The sequence below is a fragment of the Phyllostomus discolor genome, chromosome 6 (genome assembly GCF_004126475.2).
Source record: "Phyllostomus discolor isolate MPI-MPIP mPhyDis1 chromosome 6, mPhyDis1.pri.v3, whole genome shotgun sequence".
NCBI lineage: Eukaryota > Metazoa > Chordata > Mammalia > Chiroptera > Phyllostomidae > Phyllostomus > Phyllostomus discolor.
Window position 1 is genome coordinate 83,038,500 of NC_040908.2, and position 13,824 is coordinate 83,052,323.

The window sequence follows — 13,824 nt, forward strand, 5'->3', positions numbered from 1 at the left end:
ATTTGCAAATTCAAGAAGATGATTCTATTTACAGAAATGTTAGTCACAAATATGGGCTGTATTTCACACAATAATATTTTCTCATTTTCTATTACTTAATAAATCACATGTTTATGGAAATGAATTTTGAGACAACTTAGTAGAAATACAGGCCTTCCTCACTCTCAGATTATAAATGATTGCTCCCATGTTTTCCCATGGTACTTCTATAGATTCCTTTTTCACATTTTATATTTAATCCACCTGGAATTTATTTTGGCATAAGATGTGAGGTAGGGCTCTAACTTAATATTTTATCAGCTCCTCAGTTGTTCCAACCAGATTCATTGAAAATCCATCTTTACTCCATTAATTGGAAATGTCATCTTCATAATACAATAAATAATTATGTGTATTTCAGTCTATTTCTGGGTTTTCCTGTCTGTCCCCTTAATAAGTCTATTTAGTACAAAGGGAGGACTATTTAATGCTTCATATCATTATATTGTTCTCCAGAAAGGTTCTATCAGTTTATACTCCCATCAATGGTGTAGGAGTATCTTGCCCCTCCACACCCTTGATGGCACTTGTGTCATCACATTTTAAATCCTTTTCATTTTGGAGGATAAAGAGTATAATTTAATTGGTTTTTGTTTGCATTTTTATTACTATCAAGGCTTGAGTGGGGTTTTTTCCCATTTATTGAACACTTATGTTTCTTCTTTTGTAAATTACCTGTTTGTGTCTTTTGACTGCATTTCTAAGGGGACATTCAACTATTTCTTGATGTTAAGTGCATCCTTTAAAAATCTTTGTCAGGGCTGCAGCTGATGTTAACAATTGAGGTTAGAAGAGCAGGCTGGATGGAGGAGACCTTTCTAAAATCTTAACAGTATATCCAAATGCAGAAAGTTTTTTGTTAGATGGGAAGGGGAGGAGATAGATAATAACCCTACCTAGCTATGAATTGAATGTTTGTGTCCACCTAAAATTCCCTTGTTGAAGGCTTATCCTCAAGGTAATGTGTCTGAAGAGGGACATTTGGGAGATGATTAGGTCTTGACTGTGGAGCCCTCATGAATGGGATCAGTGCCCTTGAAGGGGAGACCTGAGAGATCTTGCTTCCTCTCTCTCTGATCTCTGCCATATGAGCACACAGCAAAAGGACAGTCACCTACAGACCAGGAAAAGGGCTCTCACCAGAACCTGGTGGTGCTTGTACCCTGATTCTAAACTTCCTGGCCTCCAGAACTGGGAGAAATAAATTTCTGTCATCTAAGACAATATCCAATATTTGCTAACTACTTATGTACTAGTACTTTTCGAGTGTAATCAGGTTGACATTACCATTATCTCCATTTCTCAGATAAGAAAAGTATGCCTTAGTGATTAAATGCCAAACTAAAATCCACATAGCTAGTACATTACAGAATCCCAACTAAAATCCAGCTCTCTGACTGCAAAGTGGGTCCCCTTAAATGCCTGAATATACTGAATTCTAGTAGCTATAGACTATTGGAAAAGTTAGATCTATTCATACACAAAATTGTGCGATAGACAGCTTGTCCTCAATTGACTGGTTTCTGTGTCTATAACACAGATGAACAGTTATCTATGCACTGCACCTTCCCACCTCATCAGCACCACCCTTCTGCTGCCTCCAAGTAAACAGTTTTGACCACAGAACCCACTGGGTCTGACTCCCACTGGGGGCGCCCCAAGCTTTGGACATGTCCCTGAACCCTTTTCTTCCTAGCAAAATGTACCTGGCACTTAAACCAAAAGCCCCAGTTTCTGTTGCTTTGTGTATTATTCACATAGAAATCAGGAAGGAGAGATGTAAAGAGAAAGGGAGAAGGAAATACTCAGCAAAGTTTACCAAGTGACAAAGATAAGTATGGCTTTGAAGGTAGTATAGGATCTTTCCACAGAAATCCTGAGGAGAAAAGGAAACAGTGCCCAGGGCTGGACTGAAGGAGAAAGATGATCCAGAGGACCGGGTGGGCCTCAACTGCTACACACACTGTGTCCCCCTAGTCTTGCTTCATAGCAGACCATGGACTTACAGCCCATCTTATTACAGCAGCTCATGTACCTTGGGAGTCCAGCTGGATGGATAGAATGATGGTTCTGAGAGCAGTGTGAGGGAGCTGTATGAGGCAGGCTGTTCCTGCAGAGCTGGGCCTTTCAAGGGGACAGTATTGGCTCCAAAAGGTAAACCAGTATTCAATTGATAACTAGGAAAGATTCCTCCAACCCCTCAAAATTCCCTCTAATTGATCGAGAGCTATTAAAAGGACAAGAAAAGATTCAAATAACCCTGCCTTCCTATCTACCTCTCAAAACCTTTTAAATTTGAAGGTAGTTCTTATTTGCAGTTTGTCACCCTGAGGATTGTACCTGCAATGTTGACATGAAAGACACAAAATGAGGGAGCATCTTTGTATTTCCCACCTTGGACTGTACAAATGGCTCTGTTTTTGTAAGAGGAAAAGGAGTGGGCAAATCTATATATTTTTCAATTAACAAAAATAACAAAATATTTTCTCCAGGTTTTCTTGCTACACTTTTCCCCTTTGATGAGGAGAGTGCTTGTGAGGGACACACAGTACAAAGACTGGACTCCATTCCAGAGATATCCAGTCTAAGTTAGGGTCCGAAAGAGATGTGCTCTCAGGTCCTCTGCAGCCAGATGCTTCTATGATTGTGTCTGGCTTTATCTGAAGTGATGAACTCCTTTCAGAATAGGGAATTAGAAAGGATTAATTACATTCAATTGGATAAAAACATTATTAAGCATACCCCATTACATTTTTCTTATTACTGTGCCTTTTTACTCTGTTTAGGCACTATGATATTTCAAGGCTGTATGAGCTTAAAATAACCTCATCACTAGCCTTTTGAAATAGATAAGATGTGAATTATCCTCCCCTGTTCCTGGAAGAGGACACTGAGGCCAGGAGGTCCTTGGGCATGACCAGAATCCCAAGAGGACCCCAGACCCCTTTCTCCCAGCCGGAGCTCTGTCCATCTTCCACCTGAGGTCCTGCTGCTCCTGCAAGACGCACTGCTGATTAGAGTGCTTTCTTTTTTCCAAGCCCCATTGCATTGGACAGACGCATTAAAGGCCTCCCTGCTAGACAAATCCTGGGGACGACAGGTAGCTTTCCATTAATAAAGCAAAAATACCAATTAAGGCATCCTCTTGGTGATTCTAGAACAGAATTCACCCCCTCTTCCTCGGCCCCACAGGAATCCACAAACACATTTTTAAATAACAAAAGAAAATTGAGTACCTGATGCTGTTAGCAGTGGCCCTGAGGGGTTGGGGAGACCAGAAAAAGAGTCTATTATTTTGCACCTGTCCTGCCCAATAGCTCATTGTGCAGCAGTATTTATTTAAAAAGCAGAGAAGGAAATCATTATTTGCTCTTAGTCCTGCGATTCCCGTGGCTACACTCTTTGGAGGAAGTGTTTTATTTTATTTCTTTTTCTCCTTTCTCTTGTGCCTGAGTTGCGAGAGGTAAAAGTGACAGTGCCTGGCATATATGGTACACAGGTACACAGAATCGGCACAGAGGCCAGGCAGGAGCTCAGCCTCAGCCTGCCCTGCTTTCTTTCATGTCTGGACAGCCATGAAAGGGAGGGAGCTCTCTCTATTCTTTCTTTCTCTCCCTCTTTCATTCCCTCCTTCTCTCTCCCCATTTAGAAAAGCTGCATATACATTATATATAAGGCTATATGTGCATGTATACATTAAGAACATAAACATATATGTTTTGTTTAAATACACATCGATTTTATACATATATGTGTGTATTATATGCATATGATCTTAAAAATATTTGCATTGTAGAGGTGTGTATTAAATATACACAAATATATACATACATTCCACTTACCTTTTTCCAAGTAGATGAACTGCTGGAACACTGGAAAAATAACAACCTGGAGCAGGAAAATGGAAAAGCAAAGCCCCCATTTTAAATGTTATAAGTATCTCCCAGTTACTAATGTTTCTTCCTCTTAATGATTGTTTCTCCTGCTGGAAATTGACTGCAATCAGCTTTACAAGTGTTGGGGAAAGATTTACTTGGACACATGAAAGAAAATCATTGCCTCCTAAATGCCGGCACCCATGCCAGATAATGTGGCACTCCCCTGCTTGGCAGAGGGCAGCACATTTTTTTTAAATTTAAATATTTTATTTTATGTATTTATTTATTTTTTAAAGATTGTATTTATTTATTTTTAGAGAGGGAAGGGAGAGGGAAAGAGAGAGACAGAAACATCAATGTGCGGTTGCTGGGAGCCATGGCCTGCAACCTAGGCATGTGCCCTGACTGGGAATCGAACCTGTGATGCCTGGTTCGCAGCCCGAGCTCCATCCACTGAGCTACGCCAGCCAGGGCTTAAATATTTTATTTTTTATGCTATTACAGTTGTCCTAGTTTGTCCCCCATTGCCTTCCTTTACCCAGCCTGCCCTCCATTCCCAGTCAACCCCCACAGCGTTGTTCATATCTGTGGGTCATACATGTATGTTCTTTGACTAATTGCTTCACCTGCTTTCAACCAGTCCTCACCTCACCCCTCCCCTCTTGCAGCTGTCAGTCCATTCCATGTTTCTATGCTCCTTGTTCTACATTGCTTGTAGTTTATTTTGTTTATTATTTCCACTTATGAGAGAGATCACATGCTATTTGTCTTTCACTGACTGGCTTATTTCACTTAATTCCATTCATGCTGTTGCAAAAGGTAAGAATCCCTTCTTTCTTACTGCTGTATGGTATTCCATTGTATAAATGTACCACATTTTTTTGTTATTTTTTTTAATCCACTCATCTACTGATGGGTACTTAATCTGTTTCCAAATCTTGGCTTTTGTAAATAACACTACTATGAACATAGGGGTACATATATTCTATTGACTTGGTGTTTCAGGATTCTTAGGGTATTATTCCCAGTAGTGGAATTGTTGGGTGGCTGGGTCAAAAGGCAGTTCCATTTTTAATTTTTTGAAGAAATTCCATACTGTTTTCTATAGTGGCTATACCAGTCTGCATTCCCACCAACAGTGCATTAGGGTTCCCTTTTCTCCACATCCTCACCAGCACTTGTTATTTGTTGATTAATGAAAGCCATTTTGGCAAGTGTGAGGTGATATCTCACTGTGGTTTTAATTTGAATCTCTCTGATGGCTAGTGATGTTGAGCATTTTTTCATATGTCTATAGACCATCTGTATGTCCTCCTTGAGAATTATCTGTCAGGCCCTTTGCCCATTTTATAGTTGGATTGTTTGTCATCCTGGTGTGGAGTTGTATGAGTTCCTTATATACAGGGTCTGGCAGAAGTAAGGCCTTCTTGAGTGTGGTTGGTAGGGTAATAATATGGGTGTAATAATTTAAGGTTTTAATTTGAACATATCACCTAAAATGTCACATGGTGTGCTTGAGTGTGATATTGTTGTATTATGGAATTACATGCTTATGATTTTGTAATAAAAAAAGTTATGTGTACAGGACCCTGCATTTTGGAGATCAAATCCTTGTCCAGTGTATCACTAGCAAATATGTTCTCCATGCAGTTGATTCCCTTTTCATTTTGTTGATGGTTTCTTTAGCCATGCAGAAGCCTTTTAATTTGATGCAGTCCCATCTGTTTATTTTTTTCCTTACCCTAGGTGATATATTGGCAAAAATATCACTATCCCAGATATCTGAAATTTTACTGCCTATGTGTTCCTCTAGGACTTTTATGGTGTCACAACTTAATTTAAGTCTTTTATCCATCTTGAGTTTAATCTAGTGTATGGTATAAGATGGTGGTCTAGTTTCATTTTTTTTTTACATGTACCAGTCCAGGCCTCCCAAGGCCATTTATTGAAGAGATTATCTTTACTTCGTCGTATCCTCTTGCCTCCTTTGCCAAATATGAATTGCCCATAAAGATGTGAGTTTATTTCTGGGCTTTTTATTCTATTTCATTGATCTATGTGTCTGTTCTTATGGCAGTATCAAGCTGTTTTGATTACAGTGGCCTTATAGTATAGTTTGATATCAAGTATTGTGATCCCTCTAACTTTGTTCTTCTTTCTCAAGATTGCTGAGGCTGTTTGGAATCTTTTTTGTTTCCATATAAATTTTCAGAATATTTGTTCTTCATCTGTGAAATATGTCATTCATATTTGAATAAGAATTGCTTTGAATCTACAGATTGCTTTGGGTAGTGTGGACATTTTAATGATGTTAATTCTTCCAACCCATGAACATAGTATATGCTTCCACTTATTTGTATCTTCCTCAGTTTTTTTCTTCAATCTCCTGCAGTTTTCCAAGTATAATCTTTTATTTCCTTAGTTAAATTTATTCCTATTTACTTTTTGTTGTTGTTGTTGTTGAAATAGTAAATGGGATTGTTTTCTTAGTTTCTCTTTTGGATAGTTCATTATTGGTGTACAAAAATGCCATTGATTTCTGAGTATTGACTTTGTATTCTACTTCTTTGCTGAATTCATTTATTGGTACTAATAGTTTTTTGGTGGAGCCTATAGGGTTTTCTATGTAAAATATCATATCATCTTCAAATAATGACAATTTTATTTCCTCCTTTCCAATTTGGAGGCCTTTTATTTCTTCTTCTTGTCTGATCACTGTGGTTAGGACTTCCAGTACTATGTTGAATACGAGAGGTGAAAGAGGACATCGCTGTCTTGTTCCTAATCTTAAGGGAAAATCTTAGTTTTTGCCTGTTGAGTATAATGTTAGTTGAAGGTTTTTCATATATGGCTTTATTCTGGAGGGTTTGATCTCCCTATTGCCACTCTGCTGAGTTTTTATCATAAATGAGTGCTGGATTTTATCAAGTATTTTTCTGCATCTATTGTTATGATCATGTGATTTTTATCTTTCATTGTGCTTATGTGATGTATCACCTTTATTGATTTGTGGATATTGTACCAACCATGCATCACTGGGATAAATCTCGCTTGGTCATGGTGTGTGATCTAGTGTATCGCTGGATCCAGTTTGCTAACATTTTGTTGAGGATTAATGTCTATGTTCATCAGGGATATTGGCCTGTAATTTTCTTTCTTTGTTGTGTCTTTACCTGCTTTTGAAATTAATATAATTCTGGAATTGTAAAAGAGCTCTTGGAAGTCTTCCGTCTTCTTGAATTTTTTGGAATTGTTTGAGAAAGATAGGTGTTAGTTCTCCTTTGGTAAAATTTGCCTATGAAGCCATCTGGTCCAGTACTTTTGTGTACTGGGAGTTTTTTTATTACTTCTTCAATTTTATTAGCTGTTATCAGCCTATGCAGGTTTTCTGCTTCTTCCTGATTCAGTGTTGGAAGATTGTATATTTCTAGAAATTTATCCATTTCACCCAAGTTATCCAATTTCTTGGCATATAGTTATTCACAGCATTTTCTTACAATCTTTTGCATTTCTGTAGTATCAGTTGTTACTTTCCTTTCATGTCTGATTTTACTTGTTTGGGTCCTCTTTCTTTTTTTCTTCATGAGTCTAGTTAAAGATTTGTCAATCTTGTTTATATTTTCAAAGAATCAGCTCCTGATATCTTGAATTATTTTTTAAGTCTTTATATCACTTATTTCTGCTCTGATCTTGATTATTTCCTTCTTTCTACTCACTCTGGACTTTGTCATTGTTTTTCTAGTCTTTAGGTATAGAGAAAGATTGTTTATCTGAGATTTTTCTATTTCTTTAGGTAGGCCTGTAATGCTATAAACTTCCTTCTCAGGACTGTTTTTACTGTGTCCCATAGGTTTTGGGTTGTTGTGTGTTCAATTTCATTTTTTTTTTCAGATACTTCTTGATTTGCTCCTAAATCTCATTGTTAACCCATTCACTATTTAGTAACATGTTATTTAGCCTCCATGTATTGGAATGTTTTGTGGGGTTGATTTCTAGTTTCAAGCCATTGTGATCTAAGAAGATGCTTGATATGAATTCAATTTTCTTGAATTTGTTAAGACTTATTTTGTGTCCTACCATGTGTCCCACAATTTAATCCATGTGTACTTGAGAAGAATGTGTATTCTGTTGCTTGGGGATGAAATGTTCAATCTAGTGTATCATTAAGGTAGCTGTTTCCTTGTTGATATTTTGTCTGGAAGATCTAACCACTTATGACAGTGGGGTGTTAAAATTCCCTACAATGACAGTATTGCTGTCGATCTCTCCCTTAAAATCCTCCAAGATTTCGTTTATCTATTTAGATGCTCCTATATTGGGTGCATATACATTTACAAGGGTTGTGTCTTCTTGTTGGATCAATCTCTTTAGTATTATGTAGTGGCCTTCTTTGTATCTTATTATGGCCTTTGTTTTGAAGTCTGTTTTGTCAGATATAAGCATTGCTACACCAGCTTTTTTTTAGGGGGGTCCATTTTCATGGACTATTTTTTTCCATCTCTTCACTTTCAGCTTGTGTAAATCTTTTGTTCTGAGGTGGGTCTTCAGTAGACAGCATATATATGGGTCATATTTTCTTACCCATTCAGCTACCCCACATCTTTTGATTGGAGCATTTAATCCATTTGCATTTAAGGTTATTATTGATAGCTACTTATTCATTGCCATTTTCTCCTTTTGTACCTATGTTCTTCTCTCTTCCATTCTTCTTTTTCTTAAAGCACTTCCTTTAGCAGCTCTTGCAATGCTGATTTGGTGGAAATGTACTCCTTTAGCATTTTTATTTTTTGGTCTGGGAAGCTCTTTATTTTGCCTTCAATCTAAATGAAAGCCTTTCTGGATGGAGTAGTCTTGGTTACAGATCCTCGCTTTTTATTACTTTAAGTACTTCATGCCACTCTTTTCTGGCCTGTAATGTTTCTGTTGAGTAATCAGCTGACAGCCTCTTTGGAGGTCCCTTGTGAGTAACTGTTTCTTTCTTATTGCCTTTAGGATTTTCTCTTTGTCTTTAAACACAGGAGAAATTTAATCTATATTATAAAGGTAGTCCATAGTATAACATTCCCAAAACATGTTGCATTACAGTTAAGTGTTTCCAAGTAGTATTAATTTCCTAAGTTAAATGTGCTTTAATTCTGAAGATTTGAGGTTAATCACTTAGGGAAAAAACAACAAAAATTTATGGCCATGATTATAAGAGATCTACTTCACCTTTAATTTTAGTACACAAATCTAGGTACTTGTGCTACACATGACAGGAAGTTATGTAGAATAATCTAAAAAATTTTTTTACTGAATAGGTTGGTATAGCATAGCGATTCATGAGTTTAAACTTAATCAAAAATTCACTGTGGATCAAAATATAACTCAAAACTGCAGAATTAAAAAAGAAACTCTTAAAATTAATACTTTAACTTTCCTTCATAAAAAGACTGTTTGGCAAGTCCACAGACAAACATTAATTGCTCACATGTAAGTCAACATTAGGCCCAGAGTCCAACCACAGGTCAAATCTCAAAACAGTGAAATGTGCAGAGTCTGTCCCAACTTTCTGTTGTATTGAATATTGTAAAAATATTTAGACCATCAGACAGGACTTGAAATTTTTGTCATAGGGATTTAACAGAATTTGACATATATACTATTGAAGTGTTTGCAGTGTTTGCTTAGTTCTCATGGTGCATTCAAGGTGATATTGTCTTCCTAGTGCTGCTATTTGAAGAGTTCTGATGTAATTTGAATTCCTTTAAAGGAGTTTACCAAAAGCTTGTCTCAGAGCTTCAGGTCACAAAACAGTCTGGATCAAGTGTTACCTTCACATAAAATCACCTTTCAAAACATGGAGTAATGCAAGGGTAGTGTTCATTTCTCTGATAACTCTGGTTATAAGAAACATTCAGACAATGTTTAACTTCTAGTGGTATTGCCAGTGATGTCCCAAAACCAGTCTGCATGTGCCCAAGGCTCTGGTTTAGAAGCCAGCACAACATGTTGGTAGTGTATAAGATGAGGTGTGTGTGGTATGTACAATCTGCTGACTGCTCGGTTGTTTTGATACAGGATGGTGATACCACAGTGAGGTCTGATATGTATGATAGAGATAGTGAGGTTGCTGAAAGTGAACTGGCCACGAGGGCTGGGAGGTTGTCTGGAACACACTTAGTTGAGCTGACTGAGGTACTGCTTGTCCTCTTTGTTTGTTTGCTTCTTTCACATCATTATCATGAGCAATCAATAGCTGTTCAATGCACTGCACTAAGAAATCCCAGGAGTAAGTGGTAAGACCATGCAGTCTTGTGGGCCATGCTGGAGAAAGATAAAGTATAATCCTTGAAGAAGCCACACATACAGAAACTACTAAAGAAGATGCATAATTTCAAAAGGCATAATCTTGCAAAGATACTTCCAGGAAGTAATCTGCACACTTGACATGTAGAGTTTATTTTTTCCAAGCAAATCATTGGCCAGCCATCATGAAGATCTGTTTTGTATACTGCTTCAGAGAGATAATACTCCATGAAATGGGTGGCTGTTCGAAGGTATAGGTTCCATTGAAAGGTTTCTCATAATAATAGTTATATATGTAGCAAATTTTGTTTTGCTAATACTAGATTCACATTAATCATACAACCCAGGCTGTTGAGCTGTTATAGCATAGGCACACTATCTCCTTTTTCTTCTGATTTATTTGCTAGAAGCAGACAGGAAAGTGCAACTAAATGTAGCTGCTGGACAGAGATGCCATACCAATCCATAAATGGGTCCAGCAAACAGACTGCAAGGTGTAAGGATTGAAGAGCAGAGTGTGAAGCGATTGCTCACAATGGCAATCAAGCCAGCAAAATACCTTCTGAGACTTAGTTGAGGGCACTGGCCTTTGTAGGAGGACAACTTCAGCCTCTTGTACCAAAGGGATTGATGAATATTGATAACATGCTGTCCCCGCCACCAGGGCCTCTCCAGGTTCATGGCACCCAGTGGCACGCCTGGCCAGAAGCTGGAAATACGGCCCTCATAGCTCCAGCCCCATGGGCATTTGGGGTATGCGGGGTATGTGGTCATGTTTATACGGCAGACTATCTCCATGAAGCACTGGCTTCAGCTCTGGCCCAGCAGCCTGACACTCGTGCCGCCCAGTTTTAAAAGACTGGCAGTGGTTCTATGTACAAAGCCTAAGGGCAGCACATTTTGAAGAAGTTTGTTTTCTTGAAAATATAGTCATTGGGCGGAGAAAAAAATATGACAGGGTTGGTAGAAATGCTATTGTTAGAAATAATAATGTGTTAAGGGTAGCGTCTTACAAGTACAGAGCATTTTCTGAAGCACAGAGAGCAGGGTGGGCAGAAGGATAAATGGTGTTGAGGAAGAGGGATGCCCAGCAGGACTGGATAACTTATCTTTAACAGTCTCCAGCCCTTTGCATTCTATAGAATGTTAGCTCAGAAGGGGCGAGCCAGTGAGATTACGTTGGCCCACCCCCTCACCTCCAACGCTCTGACAGGAGAGAAAGCAACTTGCCTAAGTCACAGAGTAGTTGCAGGTGGAAGTGGAGCTGGGATCTGAAGACTTCCAGCTGCAGGTAATTTTCATCTATTAACAACAGGAAATCCAACATTCTTTACACAAGGCAGTTTTCAGTCTTTTTGTGAACCAGGGACTTTAAGAGCATGGGAAAAAGCTAGGAGCCACCTCTTAGATTCTGACCCAAACCAACTTCAGGTAGAGCAGCTCTCCTTGTTTTATTTTTATTATTAGTGGTCTACAAGATGAAACTGTAAGAGCTTCTGTGATAGAAAGGAGGAAAAGAGTAGGAAAAACAACATTTTCTCACTTATCATTAGAGGAACTAATGTCACCTTGGGGGACATAGCATTGAATGTGATACCCAAAGGACAAAGAGAAGGTGGAGAGTTAGAACTAGCAGAAAGGTCAAAATCTGGTATGTTAGCAATCTGCTGCAAGAAGTCAGTCAAGGAGGGTGGTTCAAATCTAGGACCAAGAACAGGAAATAGGGTGAAGCCCTAGAAAGGATGTGGTAGCCCTGGCCAGTGTGGCTCAGCTGGTTGGAGCATCATCCAGTAAACCAAGTCAGTCATTCGTGGGTTGAATTCCTGGTTTGTAATGGGGGACCTCCCACCACCAAAAATGTGGGGGAGGGATTGAGCTGTACATGTGTATGTCACCTTGGCAACCAGGCCAACACATGCTGGCTACACAAGGGATTCTGGAGGAGTATTTAAAAGGAGTGAGCAAAAAAACACCACTTTCTTTTTAATTTCCCTTCCTTCCCAGCTGCCAGGGGCTGGAGGTCCTGGGCCCCAGGCACTGGGGATGGTAAGAGCAGTGGGGAGGAGGCTCAGGGCCTTTCCACACAGCGTGGGCCTGTCAGATTAAAATATTAGTTTCAGGGGTTTAATAAAGAGGAAAAAAAACTAAACAGGACCAAAGTTTATGTGCCCTCTTCTGCTTATGGCAAGTTTAATTCAACAACCTGAGGCATATGTTTCAGAGAACAAGGATATTTTTCTGGCCCAATGACCTTGGTAATAATAGTACTGTAAAGAGATTTTTGTCACAGATTTTTGTTTTTGTGTTATTATCAGTTCTGGAGTCTATGCAATAGTTGTAATATTAATATTTAAATTGCTATTTTTGGTGTCATACTCTGGCCTTCTCCCCCCTTACCATTGTTTTTCAAATATCTACCTAGATATTTTAAAAATTAAATAAAAGATTGCTTTCCTTTTCACTGAATTCTGCCTCCTGAGTTTTTGCCTGTTAGCATTGGGCAGTAGGACCCCTACTGGTTGGGTTTGGTTACAGTAGGGCCTACTGGTTGCAAGTTCCATCCCAGTTGGGGTACATATCAAAGGGAACCAATCAATGTTTCTTTCTCACATCTATGTTTCTCTCCATCTCTCCCTCCCTTCTCCTTTCTCCAAAATCAATAAGCATGTCCTCCAATGAGGATTTTAAAAAAGAAGTAGGATGGATATGGTAGCCTAAAAGGGCTACCCAGTTCTTCTGGGTAGAGGAACTCTACCCAGCTTAGAGTTCCTCTAAACTGTTATTCTAGTCTCTTCCGCACTCACTGTGTCAGCTATCAGAGCTGCCTTGTGTGACACTCCCTGCACTGAAGTCACATGGGCACCTCTATAATTCTTCTTCTGCTGAATCCCAAATCTATTTCTTTGGCCAAGATCACCAGCCCAGGTTTTAGACTTCTATGTTCTATGGATATCTTCATGTTCTAAGTCACCAACCCATTCCTGTGTCTGTGTTTGCAGTCTCATTCAGCAGGACCTGCACCTAAACTAGAAGGGAGGATCACAGAGGCAACATTCTCTCGAGCCAATCAATTGTCAAATCTTGCCTATTTTACTTTTCTCTCCACAATTCTATCTCCTCTCCATCTCCACTACACCTACCTTGCTTGGTCTCATACCTGGTTCACCACAACAATCTCCTTATCTAGTGTTTTTTGGCTCTATTCTGTCTTCCCTTTTTTTTCCTCTCTGCACAAACACAGAATGACTGACTTGGAAAGAAGATGCTACCATTCCTGGGATGAAGACCTGCCCCTTGAATGGTCTGCCTGACCAAGTCTTTCTGTGATCTCACCCCTGCTTACCTCTCCAGCCTCAGCTCTCACCCTCACACTTTTCACCCCAGCAAACCAAACTATGTGCAGTTTTATACATCGTGAGGTCTCTTTCCTCCCAGTCTTTGAGTTTGCTGTTCCTTCTGCTTGCCATGCCTCCCTACCACTTCTTCTTCTAGCCAAGTGGAACTCTTTAAGTCTTGGTGAAGCATCTCCTCTGCTTTGAGCTTTCCTCATGTCCCCCCTACACAGCTGGCTTAGATGCCATTTCCTATGGCTCTCTTGGCACCCTGTGCCTCCCTGTCT

At 39.2% G+C, this 13,824-nt stretch overlaps 1 pseudogene; it reads right to left on the reverse strand.

The window, feature by feature from the left end:
- Window positions 1–9,669: 9,669 nt before the first annotated feature.
- On the reverse strand, window positions 9,670–10,886 carry LOC114500500 (annotated as a pseudogene).
- Window positions 10,887–13,824: the final 2,938 nt, after the last annotated feature.